The sequence below is a fragment of the Anabrus simplex genome, chromosome 1, assembly GCF_040414725.1.
Source record: "Anabrus simplex isolate iqAnaSimp1 chromosome 1, ASM4041472v1, whole genome shotgun sequence".
In the NCBI taxonomy this organism is placed as follows: Eukaryota; Metazoa; Arthropoda; class Insecta; order Orthoptera; family Tettigoniidae; genus Anabrus; species Anabrus simplex.
The window spans coordinates 439,665,482-439,682,861 of record NC_090265.1 but is presented as its reverse complement, the minus strand read 5'-3'; the positions used below and the strand labels follow the sequence as shown (position 1 = coordinate 439,682,861).

The 17,380-nt window shown below is 36.5% G+C and overlaps 1 protein-coding gene across 5 annotated transcripts in view; it reads left to right on the top strand.

The window, feature by feature from the left end:
* Dlish (Dachs ligand with SH3s) overlaps positions 1–17,380 on the top strand; it is a 206,694-nt gene that overhangs the window by 171,735 nt on the left and 17,579 nt on the right. The gene's annotated exons all lie outside the window — the stretch shown is intronic.

The following is a 17,380-nucleotide window of genomic DNA, read 5'->3' as shown; positions in this document are numbered from 1 at the left end:
AGGAGGTAAGCAAAAAGGTCCATAGTAAAGTTTTAGTTGCAGCCACTATTATACTTCACTTCTAAAACAACTTTTTTTAATTTCGTTACAGACGTTTAAACATCTTCACTTCCAGATCTGGAAGTAATTCTTCCTCCAACAAGTTAGAATTTCGAACGTCTCCCATTAGACTAGCGACAAGAACCGTGACAAGATTTGACACACCCAGCATGTTGATAATCAACCTCATAAATAATACTCATCAAGTTTTACCGAAGCTTCAACAATACCGGCTCCAACATTAATAATAATAATAATAATAATAATAATAATAATAATAATAATAATAAAGGATGAGTAGTATAATAAGGCAACCAAACATAACTAGGATAAACTATTTTAATCCTTCAAAGCTATCTAAGTGTTTTATGTGTAATTATGTTGTCCGACACCAAGATGTCTAATTAATATTTAGACATTTTTAACTGCGATTCTTAATCCAGTGGAAGATTATAAATGTAACTTATGCGTTGTCTTCTTATATATAAATATGTAAATGTCTTCTTTATTCTATAAGAGACAATGACCTAGAAGATAAAATAGGGCCAACTTTATGAAGACATTCTAATGTATCACAAAATAAGTGTTTCCACTGAACATTTTAACAACTATTTTAAGAATTGTATATACCTTTGTAAACATTCCACCAGTTTAGTAAGCTTGATAAAAATGAAATGTATTTTTAACTTATTTCTCTCTAGTTTAAATAGTAAGGTAGTCTGTTAAGAAAAAATAATTGCGATCCCAAAGATTTGTGATTTTGAAGAAGAAGTATAGGCTGATGATGTCCTCTACACAGGGCGAAACATGTCCCAATAATGATTTATTGAATAGATGGAAACAAATTAAATAAATTTGATTATTTTAAGATTATATAGAAATTCAGTATGGACCAACAATGAAATTTATTACATGTAACATACCACTTAGTCGAGCAGCTCTTCTCCTTTCTGCAAGTCTTCCCAGTCCAAACCTTGCAACATTTTTGTAACACTATTCTTTTGTTGGAAATCACCCAGAACAAATTGAGCTGCTTTTCTCTGGATATTTTTCCAGTTCTTGAATCAAGTAATCCTTGTGAGGGTCCCATACGCTAGAACCATACTCTAGTTGGGGTCTTACCAGAGACTTATATGCCCTCTCTTTTACATCCTTACTACAACCCCTAAATACCCTCATAACCATGTACAGAGATCTGTACCCTTTATTGACAATCATATTTAAGTGATTACCCCAATGAAGATCTTTCCTTATATTAATGCGTAGGTACTTACAATGTTCCCCAAAAGGAACTTTCACCTAATCAATGCTGTAATTAAAACTGAGAGGACTTTTCCTATTTGTGAAACTCACAACCTGACTTTTAACCCCGTTTATCATCATACCATTGCCTACTGTCCATCTCACAAGGTCATTTTGCGGTTGCTCACAATCTTGTAACGTATTGATTACTCTGTAGAGAATAACATCATCTGCAAAAAGTCTTATCTCTGATTCCACTTCTTTACAAATATCGTTGATATATATAAAAAAAACATAAAGGTCCAATAATACTGCCTTGAAGAATTGATATATATAAGAAAACATAAAAAGGTCCAATAATACTGCCTTGAGGAATTCCCCTCTTAATTATTACAGGGACAAATAAAGCCTTGCCGACTCTAATTCTCTGAGTTCTATTTTCTAGAAATATAGCCACCCATTCAAACCACCTATTAATTTTGTAAACATGTCTAATATAATCAGAAGGAATGTTTTCCCAAAGCTACCATGCAATGCATGTCAAACTGACTGGGCTGTAACTTTCAGCTTTATGTCTATCACCCTTTCCTTTATACACAGGGGCGACTATAGCAACTCTCCATTCAGTTGGTATAGCTCCTTCAGCCAAACAATAATCAAATAAGTACTTCAGATATGGTACTATATCCCAACCCATTGTCTTTAGTATATCCCCAGAAATCTTATCAATTCCAGCTACTTTTCTAGTTTTCAGTTTTTGTATATTGCTGTAAATGTCACTGTTATCATAGGTAAATTTTAATTCTACTTTAGTATTAGTCACCTCCTCTATCTGGACATTATCCTTGTAACAACAATCATGACATACTGCTGACTGAATACTTCTGTTTTTTGAAGATCCTCACATACACACTCCCCTTGTTCATTAATGATTCCTGGAATGTCCTTGGAACCTGTTTTTGCCTTAAAATACCTATACATATTCTTCCATTTTTCACTAAAATTTGTATGACTGCCCATTATGCTTGCTATCATGTTATCCTTAGCTGCCTTCTTTGTTAGATTCAATTTCCTAGTAAGTTCCTTCTATTTCTCCTTACTTCCACAGCCATTTCTAACTCTTATTTCTTTCCAACCTGCATCTCAATCCTAGTCTCTTTACTTCTCTGTTATAATATAGTGGAACTTTACCATTCCTTACCATCTTTAAAGGTACAAACCTATTTTCATATTCCTCGGTAATTGCTTTAAACCCATCCCAGAGTCTGTTTACAGTTTTATTTACCATTTTCCACCGATCATATTTACTTTTTAAAAACTCCCTCATCAGTCATATGGTACTGCCTAAGAGTCCTAATTTTAATACCTTCCTTTCTTTCACATTTATTTTTTTACTACGGCCAGAACAGCTTCATGATCACTAATACCATCTATTAGTTTCTTTATAGAGCTCATCTGGTTTAACAAGCACCACATCCAGAATATTCTTCCCTCTAGATGGTTCCATCACTTTCTGAATCAGCTGCCCCTCCCATATTAACTTATTTGCAATTCGTTGGTCATTCTTCCTGTCGTTCGCATTACTTTCCAATTTATATTTGGTAAATTGAGATCACTAGCAACCATCACGTTCCTTTCCATATCGTTTCCTACGTAGCTCATTATCTTATCAAATAATTCTGAATCAGTGTCAGTGCTACCCTTTCCCGTTCTGTACACTCCAAAGACATCAAGTTGCCTATTATCTTTAGAGATGAGCCTTACACCTAGAATTTCATGTTTGTCATCTTTAACTTTTTTTGTAGCTTACAAACTCTTCTTTCACCACATGAATACTCCCCTTCCTACCATTCCTATCCTATCTCTACGATACACACTCCAGTTCCGTGAGAATATTTCTGCATCCATTTTATCATTTCTCAGCCTTGATTCAACTCCTATCACAATATCTGGTAAGTATATATCTATTAAATTACTTAATTCTATTCCTTTCGTTACAATACTTCTGCAGTTGAGCACTAACATTTTTATGTCATCCTTACTTGACTTCCAGTTCCCTGTACCCGTATCACCGCTCTCTAAGCTACCCCATTTCTCTGAATGTACCTCCCTATAACCCTTCTAAAGAAATTTCCTAACATATGTACCACTGTGGTTTAAGTGAAGGCCATCTGAGCACAGATCCCTATCTCCTACCCACCCATTAGCATCTAGAAATCTCACTCCCAGTTTCCCACATACCCACTCCATAGTCTCGTTTAAATCCCCAATCACCTTCCAGTCAGTATCCCTCCTACACAGTATTCCACTGATAACAATCTCCTCTTCCTGAAACTTCACCCTGCTGCATTTACCAGATCCCACACATCCCCAACTATGTTGGTACTTACACCTGCTTGTCTTACGTAGTTAGTACGAACATGAAACACTATCACCTTCTCCTTTCCCTCCTCCTTCTCTTCTACTTTCCTCAACAACTGCCTGAACCTAATTCCTGGACAGCACTCTACCCTGGTTCCTTTTCCTCCACACACTTGTCCACATGTCTAACAATGGAATCCCCCATGACCAGAGCCTCAACCCTACCCACCTCATTTGATCCCCTCCCCTCCTGGTCAGCTCTTTTCTGACAGCTGCAGTGGCTACTTCTTCCTCCCTTTTCTCCCTTCCATGACCCTGTTCCAGCTGTCTTTTCCTTTCTACTACTCCGCATTTCCCTTTCCTACCATTTCCCTTCCTCCTACTTCCACACTTCTCAGCAACACTTCCCTGTTCCTCATCTTCCCTCGGTTGTTCTACCTGGAGTGACTCGTACCGATTTCTCAGACACACCTGTCCTGAATTGTGATACTGAATAGAGCCTTTAGCCTGCAATCTCCTTCCTCTCAAAACAGCTAGCTGAATTTTGCATTTGTGGAATACTTTGCAATAATGACATTTTAGTAATATGCCACTGAACAATGCACAGTATTTTGTGTCAGAAAATTGCTCTCATAAATCTTTATATAGAGAAGCCCTGTCATCTAAACTGATTCATAAGCACAGATTCATCCTAAATTTATATACTTAGTGGCTTTTATTGAGTTTTCCGAAATGTAATTTCTGAACTATTTTCAGAATTTATAACAAACAGTACTGTGTATTATTCAATCTAATGAAGTTAGTGAGTTCCCACGCTTCATATTATTCCTGTGAAACATAACTCTGCATCAAGTCTGCAGTGTTTGCAAGTTGCAGCACCATCCCAGGCAGCCGATGAAGCTCTGCACTCCTAAGTTGAGATTCTCTGGGGAGGCTTACTTAATAAAATTAGTCAAGTAAGGAGAACCTTGTTAAAGTAGATTTTTTAGGTTACAGTCATAGGTATATGAATTTATTCTCCCTCTTTCCCCTTCGTTAAATTTGGTGATTGCTAATCAGTTGATTGTTGGAGGATATTATGCTATTTTATATTTGAGCTGCTGAGAGCCAAAGTGGTATAACTCAATTTTTCCCAATTCTTCGCATTTCGTTAAATGTAAATATATGCTATACAATATTTCATTATTCATTTGTTGAAATATACAAATGAAATAGTAAAATTTTGTTTGCCAAAGACATTTTAGTTATTTGTACCTTAAATTGCTTTTTACAGTCCCAAAAAGTCAGGGTACTACTCTTCCTCTCAGCAATTTACTCATAGTGAAAGTTAAAGTGGTCTAAATCACGATTTGTGCCACTCTTCTTATAAATGTTCTGGTGAAGTTTAATACAAGGGAATGAATAAGCTGTGTTTTAACTGCCAATATTACTATTTCTTTGTAAAATAATTCTTAAGGGTACATAATGTGTTATAGTAAAAGTTAAATTGCACTTATGGCTCCTATTATGTATTTTTCTCTCGAAGATAGAGTTAAAATAATTGCATTGCTGTTAAATGCTGTTTATGTTGTTGATGTTGATTCCAAAAATGGAGAGTGCTTGGAATATGTACCACTATCCATAGATGTAGCCATAGTATTTATAATATTTGTTGTGTAATTCTTTGTGCAGTTTTTGGATCTGACAACAAATACTTTTCTAAATACTCCACTATGTCGTTATTGGAATCATCATTGTCAAAACCTCCACAACCACTGGAAAACTCGTAGCTTGGATCATTCAAAGTCAGTTCTGGAAGTAAAGGCTAGGTGTTTACTTCTAGATTCATACAAGTATTGGCCAAAAACACTTACAGCTGCTCCAATTTCGCTCTGCTTAACCTACTGTGGACTGCATTTCTGGTGTCACAATTATTTATTTTTATTTACAATTAAACTCAACCTGGAACTTGAATATAAAGGGAGAAAGAATAACATTTGGAAAACATCAATAGACCCACAATACATGAAGAAACAAAAAAACATCCAACTTCATGAAGTTATCCTCAGTTAATTAAAAATGCTTAATTGGCATATATATATATTCTGTTGTATGTACAATGTATTTTTTACGTACTTAATGCGAGATCACTGCATGATACTTGTAGGCTACAATCTAGACTTAAACTAGGATTGCAAACTTCCCTTATAAAGACAATATCTGCTTTAATAACATCCAGATATTACAATTCTAAAGAAAGGAAATGATGCTAATACTTCCCAGCACAAATGCACGGACATTTTTATTTTAGAGCATAAATAAATATGTAAAACAGCTCGACCACGTGGCCTTCCCGCTTGACTTTACCACTATTCTCGCGAATGCACTTCACTGTGGTGTGAGAGGAAGAATGCATCTAGCGCTCTCAAGCGGTCCTGTGGCAGTTTTCATTATATCACTTCTCCACAATAAATTTCCATTAATTGTGAGTGCACTGAGTGGTGTAACTCAAAAACTAACATTTCCTGACTTATACCACTTTGTCTCTCAGCGGCTCATTTCTTGCTTATGCTAGTGTGAATATTTACCTTTCATACACCATTAGCCATTCTTTCTTTTTTTAAATTTTTTTTTAGTGTCAACTCAGTTAATATAGCTCCTAAGATTTTCACTCTGTTAAAACACAAAATATAACAACTTACAACTCTATAACATACCCGTAACAAAAATATACTTATTATTGAGTAAATGACATGTTTCATTCTGCAAGAACATCCTCATATTCTATCAAACCACTTTTAATCATACATGTATATATGCAATATTGTTTATGTTGCATAAGCTTGTCAATGATTGTGAATTGGTGATATGAACAAATGAGACAAATTACAGTATATGAATGTAGAAATCTGTAATTGACACTTTAGTAAATTTGAGAAAGTTTTCTGTACTTATAACCAACTTTATGTCCATTACCTCTAGTGACAACAGCTGAACTAAATCCAGATCACTTGCTTCGACTGTGGTTTGTTAACACAAACTTGTCTGTAGGGGCAGTAAGGGAGTGGAGGGGAAACAGCTCTGTTCAGTGGGGAGAGGGGTATGCTACATGGCTGGCCATAGTCTCTTTGTGTTGATATGTGTCAGTTAGTGATGTAGGGGAAGTACTCAAGGCAACAGAGACCTGGCCGCAGAAGAATTTCCCGGCTGAAGAATTTGAGGGACGGGTGCGAGATGAATGTGATGTTGCTTTTCCATGTGGCAGACTCAAAGACTGGAATGACCATTCTACAAGAGTCGATCTTTGTTGATATCTTTGCAATGGTGGGAACTGTCATATATATATGTTCTCTGAAGGATGAATAGCAAATTATCTAACAGCATTTTTATGTTCTTTGTAGCTGATGTGGAATAACCAAGAAGAAGAAAAGAAAAAGTAGAAGAAGAAGTATTAGAAAATGAATGCATGACAATGATTTTGAAAAAAAAAATTGCACAGCAAGGACTAAGACGGTACCTTGCATGACTTTATTTTTAATGATAAAATAATAGCCTACAAAATGGTCTTTAGTAACAAGCTGCTGCATAAATTCATAGAATTTAGTACAAATAATTATAACCTAACCCACATTCCAGATGTGCTTTGTGTCATAGTAACCTCCAGTGGGATTAGTTAAGAGCTTATGAAAAATACTGGGAAATATTGTTTTTAAAGCGTGCGCACGCGCGTGTGTGAGTTATCTGCTCCAGTGTAATATCTCTTTAGATGGCTTGTTGATTAGGAAATTGTTTTCAGTGTTATTTAGGAAAATGTTCACTATTATTCCTGATAATGATGAGCGCATGACTAACCCTTCCTTTTAACAATAGATCTTGTTGTTGAAAAGCAAAACTGTTATGGTTTAAGGTTAATTATTTTGTTTGTTTCACTTGTTCCTTCAATTACAGTTGTTATGGATGATTTGCATTTGCATTTATAAAGAAATAAGATGGTTAAAGATAGTTTTCTATAAATTGAACTGATTCTTCTATTGTATGTTAGTGGTATTGGTGATGTCAAAGGATACCATTGTTATGCTTTCTGTTATGTCTTTTTACTTACTGTATTTTCTCGCAGTAATTAACGTCCTTGCATAATTTACACATCCCAATATTTTTTGGTCCAAAGTGGAGAAAAAGAAATATTCACGTATTTGACTTCTTTGAACATCCATCACGCAGCTCCGGATGTATTTTGAACTACCGGTACTCAAGTAACAGCCTTCCTATTGCAAACTGGGCATTCCAAATACCGGGCAACATGCCGATAGGAAATACCACTGCACTAGTTCAGTGAAAGAATCAGCCTAGAAGTGACTAGAGACGGTCTATTCCAGTCAGGTACAAACATATTTTACGAGTGTTTTGGGTACAGGAGGTGCGTTTTATGTGATTTTACAATTGTTTGTTGGTCCACAGTAAGCAAGTATTCAAGTAATACTGCAAGTATTTAGTGTCCAAATGCAACTTGCACTACCACGGTAACAGAGAAGTGCACTTCAAGCGACCATCAAGTCTTGCGAAGCATTTTGCGGACCAGAAAGCTGTGAGTTTCCAAAACTAGCAGGAGATCTCCTGAAATATATGATTTCGTTAGCAACGTTGGATATGCTGGGTTTCATGAAATGCTCTATTTCAAAAGGACGAGAAATATCTGCTGCACATGGAATCATTGTCTCGGATTTGAAGATTAGCCGAGGCATGACAATTAATTTTATAAAGAGAAATGGACTTTCTCTTCAACGAAGAATATCATCATACCACAAAATGTCTAATGATTTCAACCAAAAATTAATTGATTTTCATCGCTTTGTGATTGAGAAGGCGTAAAGTGAAGGAACCACAGGTCAGACGACAATCAGTTTCCGTGTGCCGCAAAGTCGAACAATCAATAAGAAAGGAAGAAAGGGACACCGAGTGTTATTGCACATGGTACCAGAAGCAAATATGAACGATGTATTGCAGTGCTTGCTGTAACAGGTAATGGCAGAAAGCTTGCACCTTATGTTGTTATGGCTGATTGTGCCGAAAGCCTGCAGTCTAATATCTTGGAACTTGAAAATAGGTGCAATGAATATGGTATGAAAATTAGCCTTTCGAAGACTAAATTGATGTCAGTAGGTAAGAAATTCAACAGAATTGAATGTCAGATTGGTGATACAAAGCTGGAACAGGTAGATAATTTCAAGTATTTAGGTTGTGTGTTCTCCCAGGATGGTAATACAGTAAGTGAGATTGAATCAAGGTGTAGTAAAGCTAATGTAGTGAGCTCGCAGTTGCGATCAACAGCATTCTGTAAGAAGAATGTCGGCTCCCGGGCGAAACTATCTTTAAATCGGTCTGTTTTCAGACCAACTTTGCTTTACGGGAGCGAAAGCTGGATTGACTCAGGATATCTTATTCATAAGTTAGAAGTAACAGACATGAAAGTAGCGAGGATGAGTGCTGGTACAAACAAGTGGGAACAATGGAAGGAGAGTACTTGGAATGAGGAGATAAAGGCTAAGTTAGGAATGAACTCGATGCATGAAGCTGTACGCATAAACCAGCTTCGGTGGTGGGGTCATATGAGGCGAATGGAGGAAGATAGTGAACTCTGTTATGGAGGGTAAGATAAATGGAGGGAGACCAATTCGACAACGGTTAGACTCTGTTCTAACGATTTAAAGATAAGAGGTATAGAACTAAATGAACTCACAGCACTAGTTGCAAATAGAGGATTGTGGCGACATTTAGTAAATTCACAGAGGCTTGCAGACTGAATGCTGAAAGGCATAACGGTGTATAATGATAATGTATGTATGTATGTATGTAAGAGAATAAGTAATTGTTGAAATTCATTAAAAATAAAACTAACTTACACCCTCTTTAACAGTACATATGATACAGTACAATGCATTGGGTATGACAAAACATGCCGAAAAAAACATTATTAAAACTACCTTACTTTCTCCATCTGTTCTTCACATTTTACTTAGCTGACTTGAAAACTGCACTGTCTAAATTCATCATGCCATGGAACTTTCTACAAGACATGATCATGTTTACTGTAATTAGTAGTTCACTTTTAATCAGATCTACTGAACACCTATTTTTACTATTTGACCACTTCTTAAGATATTAACGAGAAAATGCATTCAGTAAATGCATTCGACCCAGGAACACTCATTACAAAAGACACAAGTTTTTTCTAATTCTATTAGTTTCTGTTGTCCTTCGTGGCTAGTAAACACTGATAACCACTTGCTTGAAGCGTCTTCTGTACCCTCTGAAATACTGGCAGGAATGTTCCCAACAAGACGAGGGATTGATAACTTCACAATTTACGTAGATTTAGTCTCTAACAGCATGAACAATCGCATTGGAAATTGGTATGGAAGATCTACGGAAATACGCGGTGGAAGACCAGGCAGATAATCCAGCATGCTCAGCTTTACCAGCAAATCATGAGATTTTCTTCTTCTGAGGCTCCAAAAAGAGAAGAATAATGGAGCTACGTTGAACTTCAATGGCGCTCAAATCAAATACAGATTTTATAATATTTAGAGACTAAAAAAGACAAGCGCTCGTTTTTACGGGACAACAGTTCATAATATGGTACGCAAAATTTCACCTCAAATATGGGATGTCCCGTACAATACGGGACAGTGGCAATCCTGCCTGAAACTAACAAATACATGTACAAAATAGCTAACATTTTCAAAAAGCAAGGTCTTTAAGTAGCCTTCAAAACAAACAACATGCTACAAAGACTCATAAGCAAATGTAACCTAAACAAAAAAGACCTTTTCTTCAAAGTGGGAATTTATGAAGTCAAATGTCAAGTACCAAACTGCAAGATGATATACATAGGCTAATAAAGTGCAGTTTTCACACCAGATACAAAGAACACAAGAATGCTGTTAGATGCAATCGCCATTCAGTCTCCAGAGAACATGATTATGACAGTTCCCATCATTTCACAGATATCAACACAGATCTAAGACTTTTACTTATCAAAAGTAAAAAAACAAGGAGGCAATAGAAATATGGACTGCAAAAAAAGCGAACCAAACCAACCTTAACAATCATACATATCTGAAAATATCACCCCTTCCCCCAGTCCTCTTTGTGCTATGATACTAAATGAATTGACATTTACTAAAGCAACATTTCACTCTATTTTTCATTAGTTGTTAATTAATCTCCCTAAATGTTATGATGATGCAATGTATGTCTGGAATGTTGTTAGGTTATACCTATCTGTATTTAATTCTATAAATTTAGGCAGCAGCTCTCCATTAAGACTTTTGTAGTCAAACAAACTACTGTTTAATTCATTGCTACACATTTTTCTTCCAAAATGATCATGTATTAATTTTTTAATTTACATCAACACAAATAGACTATGGCTACAAACCACCCCTCTTACCACCGAACAGACTTGTTCCCCCTCTGCCAAACCAACCAACCTCACTGATCACATACATCTGAAAAATGCCTCCCTCTTTGTGCTACTGCATTAATACAAATTTGGTAAAACATTTCACACTGTTTTTCATTAGTTCTTAATTAATCCCACTGGAGGTTATTCTGACACTAAGAACATCTGGAATGTGAGTTAGGTTATACCTATCTGTACTAAATTCCATGAATTTAGGCAATAGCTTGCCACTCAAGGCCATTTTTAGGCTATTATTTTATCACTAAAAGTCATGCAAAGTACTCTCTGATTTATTGCTGTGCATTTTTTCTTCCAAAATCATTATCATGCATTCATTTTCTAACACATGCCAACACAAATAGTCTATGGCCATGTAGCACACCGCTCTCCCCGCTGAACAGAGTTGTTACCCCTCCGCTCCCTTACTGCCCCTACAGACAAGTTTGTGTTAACAAACCACAGTCGAAGCAAGTGATCTGGATTTAGTTCAGCTGTTGTCACTAGAGGTAATGGACATAAAGTTGGTTATAAGTACAGAAAACTTTCTCAAATTTACTAAAGTGTCAATTACAGATTTCTACATTAATATACCCCTACAAAGTCGTTTATGTTAGCAAATCATGGTCGAAGTAAGTGACCTGGATTCAGTCCAGCTTTGTCGCTAGAGGCTTCAGCTATGCTCAAATGTATGAAATTTCATTTTTCTTCACCCGTCTTCATGAGCATTCTAATCTCTTTTGGATATCTTGCATCTTCAGGGAGTAGGTTCTAGGTCATATGATATGGTACAGATACAAGAGCGAGATTAAACTATGAATACATCGGAAGACTAAAAGAATTACTTCAGTTGCAAATCTCACCATCTAAATTAACTTAATATTAAAATGTCAAATAACTGCCAAATAATAATGCAAAAATTTAAATAATTAAACCTATGTATTAAACTAAATGACAATAAATTAAAATGAATAATGTTTGACATCCACATTCACAATGATTTGATTATAAGATTCATTATCAGTGATTCATCCAAAATGTCCTAACATCAATAATTTTCCAATAAAATATTAGGAATTATCTTAATAACATGTTGATAGAATGATAATGTAACATAATTTATATTATCTGTTGATATAACTCTTGAAATTATCTTAATTGTATGATATGGATAATTTCCACATTTAAAAATTAATATCCTGCATTCAAATATATATATTCAAATATATAAATATAAATATCATTGGATACCCTATATTCAAGTATGTTAATATTTTACATTCAAGTATTAGAGTATGAATGTCATTGAATATCCCATATTCAAGTATTTGAGTATTAGAATAGGAATATCTTACATTTGAGTATTAGAGTAAGAAAATCCCACATTCTGGGAATTAGAACATGAATATCTTCCCAAAAGATTTCATTTTAAAGATAGATATATTGATGAGTCGTCCCTGAATTTCCCTCTTTAAAAAAATTATATTGAGATTTCGTTTCAATATTAGGTTATTAATATTTCATTTAAACATTAATTCATCAATTAATCATTACAAAAAAAGCAACAGCACATTCGTTGAAAAGTTTCATTAAATCATAATTCATCTCTTTGCCAGCTGAAAATAACCAATGTAATTACAAAAATTCATCTCATTTTTGCCTGTAAGTAAGGTTGGAGAAACAACATTATAACACTGCTACAATGTACCTTCAATCACTAATTTGCCACACAACTCTATGTATACAGTACTTCTATGAAGCCAAATATTGCTGTCTTCTACAAAATAATATTTCACATTGTTAATGTCATTATCTATATGGTAAATTTACATCACATGTACTCCACATAAAATTTTGGAGATCTATTACTGATATATATTCGTGATATTATGAGTTTTGGATGTAATTAATTATATTCAGATCTCTAATTATTGTCATATTACTCACAAACATATATATTACTAGCTGCTACCCGCAGTTTCGCTCATATGGACGCCATAATTTGATAAAAGTAATTGTTCCTCGATACTGCAGTAAGACACTATCTGAAAATCCCTGAAGTATAAAAACTCGCCAAAAATTGATTTTCATGTACCCCATGTCAGATACCCCCTCTCAAGTTGAAAACAAAAAGTACATGTTTCTTTATTTTTAAAGAAGATTCCCAACACCAATTTTTATGTCTGTAACATCTTCAGTTTTTGAGATATAACTATCCTCATAAAAAGAAAGAAAGAGAGAGAAAAACAAAAAAATATGTGTTTGTTTAAGGTAAAGTTAGGTAATACTGTGATATATTTTAATAAATCTTAATTTACTCTGGAACAAAAGTCAGAAAAATAATGCTAAATTAACACAAAATATTCTTTGTATATATACACTTACGTAACCACAATGAAAACAGAGCAAGAATAACATCATCGGGCAAAAATAATAAAAATACAATCATGTACACCATAGATCAATATCTTGATATGTGTGGTAATTTCATGATATAGTGTGTGTAATACCTTGATAAATTTAAACTTTGTATAAATATACATACAACTCAATAATCAAAAGAAAATTTTTAAAACATTAACACATGGAAAATTGACAGTACGAAACATAGTTTATTAACATGCAGGACCTACTTATAGATTTTTAATAATCATCATCATCATCATCCGAAATCACAACATTGTCACATTTTATACACATGAATTGCGGAGATTCACTCACTTCAGCACACTTTTCGTGAAACCATTCACAACAGAACCCATTCTGCCCCATTTTTTAAAGCGACATCACTGGCATATGAACAAACACACAGTGTGTCATTCTCATTGCTGGAATATTTTCTAATTGGGCTAACTGCGCTCGAGCTAGCTGTGGTGGTTTCCTTTTGCCTTCAAAGAAGTCCTGGTCCTGGTAGCGCGATGGGCACTTTAGCCTTCGATTGTATGCCGGGATTCACACTGACGAAGAGCCAAGGTTTTATTGATATTCTCTTGTAAGGAATGGCTAGTTAAGGGCTCGTAGTCCTATACAGCTGACCTGTTGAAAGTGTAGATCCCAGATTTCCAAAAGCCATTCATAATTTTCTTTGGCGTGAATGCGATGCTGTATGCAGGTGATAAAAGTGTAAAGAAGTCCATTCTCGTCAGAGCAGAAATTAAATGTTCGTGTTTGTACTGATACAACTGAATGGCCCAAGCATTCTTAATGATTTAAAAATGCTAAGGTCAAGTGGTTGAACAGTGTGGCTTATATCGCTTGGGAATGTCAAAACATCAATTTCCACATGAGAGGCATGGGAATCCATACAAAGCAGGATGGGTCTAGCTTCCAAAATGCTCCTAACGAAGTGTTGAAGCCATTCTAAAAAGATATCTGCATTAATCCAGCCGTTCTTTGAGACTTGCACTGTGGAGCCTCTGGGTGCATTCATGTCCAACCCTTCCACCATCCTAAACACCTTTAAATATTATCATTGGAGGCGTCCGGCTCCATGGCTAAATGGTTAGCGTTTTGGCCTTTGGTCACAGGGGTCCTGGCAGGGTCGGGTTATTTTAACCATAATTGGTTAATTTCCCTGGCACGGGGACTGGGTGTATGTGTCGTCATCATCATTTCATCCTCATCACGACGTGCAGGTCGCCTATGGGAGTCAAATCAAAAGATCTGCACCTGGCGAGTCGAAGTCCTCGGACACATCCCGGCACTAAAAGCTATGCGCCATTTTAATTTCCATTTCATTGGTGGCACTGTTCCCCCAGCTGCATTATGGCACAGTTTGTGTAACTTCTTTTCCAGCAAAAGTTCTCGAATAAACAATTTTCATGACTATTCGTGATGGTTTAACAACAAAAGTGACACCAGTCTCGTCAAAATTGAAAATTTGCTCTGGTTTGTCACCGAGATCTAATTTTGCCACAGTACTTTCTACCTTGTCAAAAAAATCACTTAGGTTTTCTTCATTACCTGTTACAGCCCAACTAGCTGCTAATTTCTGTGGTGTCCTCAAAGATAAGTCATAACGCGTCTTGAAACATCGCCACGAAAATGCACTTGTCTTTCCTTTTTCATCATTAAATAGGGACACTTTTGTAGATATTTCTGCCAACTGAAATGTCAGTCACTTTATGCTAGTGACATTCAATCCAAACCCGAACTCCTGCATTTGTATTACATATTTGACCAGCTTCAGCTCAACTTCTTTCAATAGAACGAAGGGCCTTCCGAGTTTCGATATCTCGTGCGGTTCTTTGTCATTATGATGACTCGCGTGGTATTTTAGGGTGCTCCATGGTACACCAAACTCTTTAGAAGCCTTATATATTGTCGATTCCTCACTAACAACTGTTCTAACAGCACTTAGAAATCTATTACTGGTATAGCTGCCATGCCGCGATTTTCGAATTCCTGCTTTCCCAGGCCCACCAACTAGAGTTCTGTAAGAAAGAAGGCCGAATTCATAAGCTTCCGAAGCCTCCCCAATTGCTTGTATCGAACATCAAAGCACACAGAAAAATCGAGCCTTCTTTCTACTATATATAATATGATTAAGATGTACAATATTATAGGTTAGGATCCACCTTTCAATACTCCGTAATAAGATGGTAAAAAGTAGTTACAACCTGTTTAATGGGACCGGTTTCAACACATTTTAAGTGTCATCATCAGCCAATTTGCGAAGATCTTAAAACAACTAGCACATTGAATACAGGCAAAAAATTAACATTGTATCATAACGTAGCAATTCAGTAAATGTTCAAAACACAATAATCACAGTCAAGAGAGTAAACAGAACATCACTATCTTGCGCCGAAAACAAATATAGCTGAAGTTCATAAGCAGGTCAAATATTCGCTTATGTAAAGTCGTTGCTAGGCAGGTCTTGTAGGCATTTGTTTCTCCGGCCGAAGAGCAAAAGGTGACGTGAATGAAGTCCTAGGAAAACAGTGTAGGATTTAATTTCGTCAAATTTCAAAGTGGATATATAGGTTTTATAAAATAATTTAAAACGTTAAAAAAGAATAAAGCCAAATAAAAAATATATTTAAAAAAAATAGGAAGAAATAATGAAAGAAATACGAGGTTCAACTCGAAACAACTTGCCGTAGTAATTGATAAAGAAATGATAAATAGAGAAAGGGGGGGGACGTTAATTAGAGGGTGGTGATGGTGGTGGTGGTGGTGGTGGTGGTGGTTATTGTTATTAGAGGAAATACAATTGGGCAACAATCCTTAATATAATACTAATTCGAAGAAAGAAAAAGAACCGACACTTCGAAAAATGAAGATATCGGTTAAAGGAAGACAAGGGCCACAAAGGGCGTGAAAATGAAAGACTCCCTAGCCCTCGCAAACCTAATAGCATCGGGGTCGGAAAAGAACAAGAATTGACCAAGGGAGGTCGGACAGGATAGATGAAAGTGAGGAGCCTGGCACAAGTAAGTGGAAGCAATGCCAGGACTCAGCTAAGGGCCCCGTGGTCGCCAACCCACGCTCTGAAGTTCAGAGCCCCTGGGGGATGGAGGATGGGAAGGAAAGAAAAAATGGAAGGGATCCGATACTTCGAAAAATGAAGATATCAGCCAAAGGAAGACAAGGGCCACGAAGGGCGTGAAAATGAAAGACTCCCTAGCCCTCGGAAAACTAATAGCGTCGGGGTCGGAAAGGAACAAGAGTTGACCAAGGGAGGTCGGACAGGATAGATGAAAGTGAGGAGCCTGGCACAAGTAAGTGGAAGCAATGCCAGGACTCAGCTAAGGGCCCCCGTGGTCGTCAACCTACGTTCCGAAGTTCAGAGCCCCTGGGGGATGGAGGGTGGGAAGGAAAGAAAAAATGGAAGGGATCCGATACTTCGAAAAATGAAGATATCAGCCAAAAGAAGACAAGGGCCAACGAAGGGCGTGAAAATGAAAGACACCCTAGCCCTTCGGAAACCTAAAAGCGTCGGGGTCGGAAAGGAACAAGAGTTGACCAAGGGAGGTCGGACAGGATAGATGAAAGTGAGGAGCCTGGCACAAGTAAGTGGAAGCAATGCCAGGACTCAGCTAAGGACCCCCGTGGTCGCCAACCCACGTTCCGAAGTTCAGAACCTCTGGGGGATGGAGGGTGGGAAGGAAAGAAAAATGGAAGGGATCCGATACTTCGAAAAAATGAAGATATCAGCCAAAAGAAGACAAGGGCCACGAAGGGCGTGAAAATGAAAAACTCCCTAGCCCTCGGAAACCTAAAAGCGTCGGGGTCGGAAAGGAACAAGAGTTGACCAAGGGAGGTCGGACAGGATAGATGAAAGTGAGGAGCCTGGCA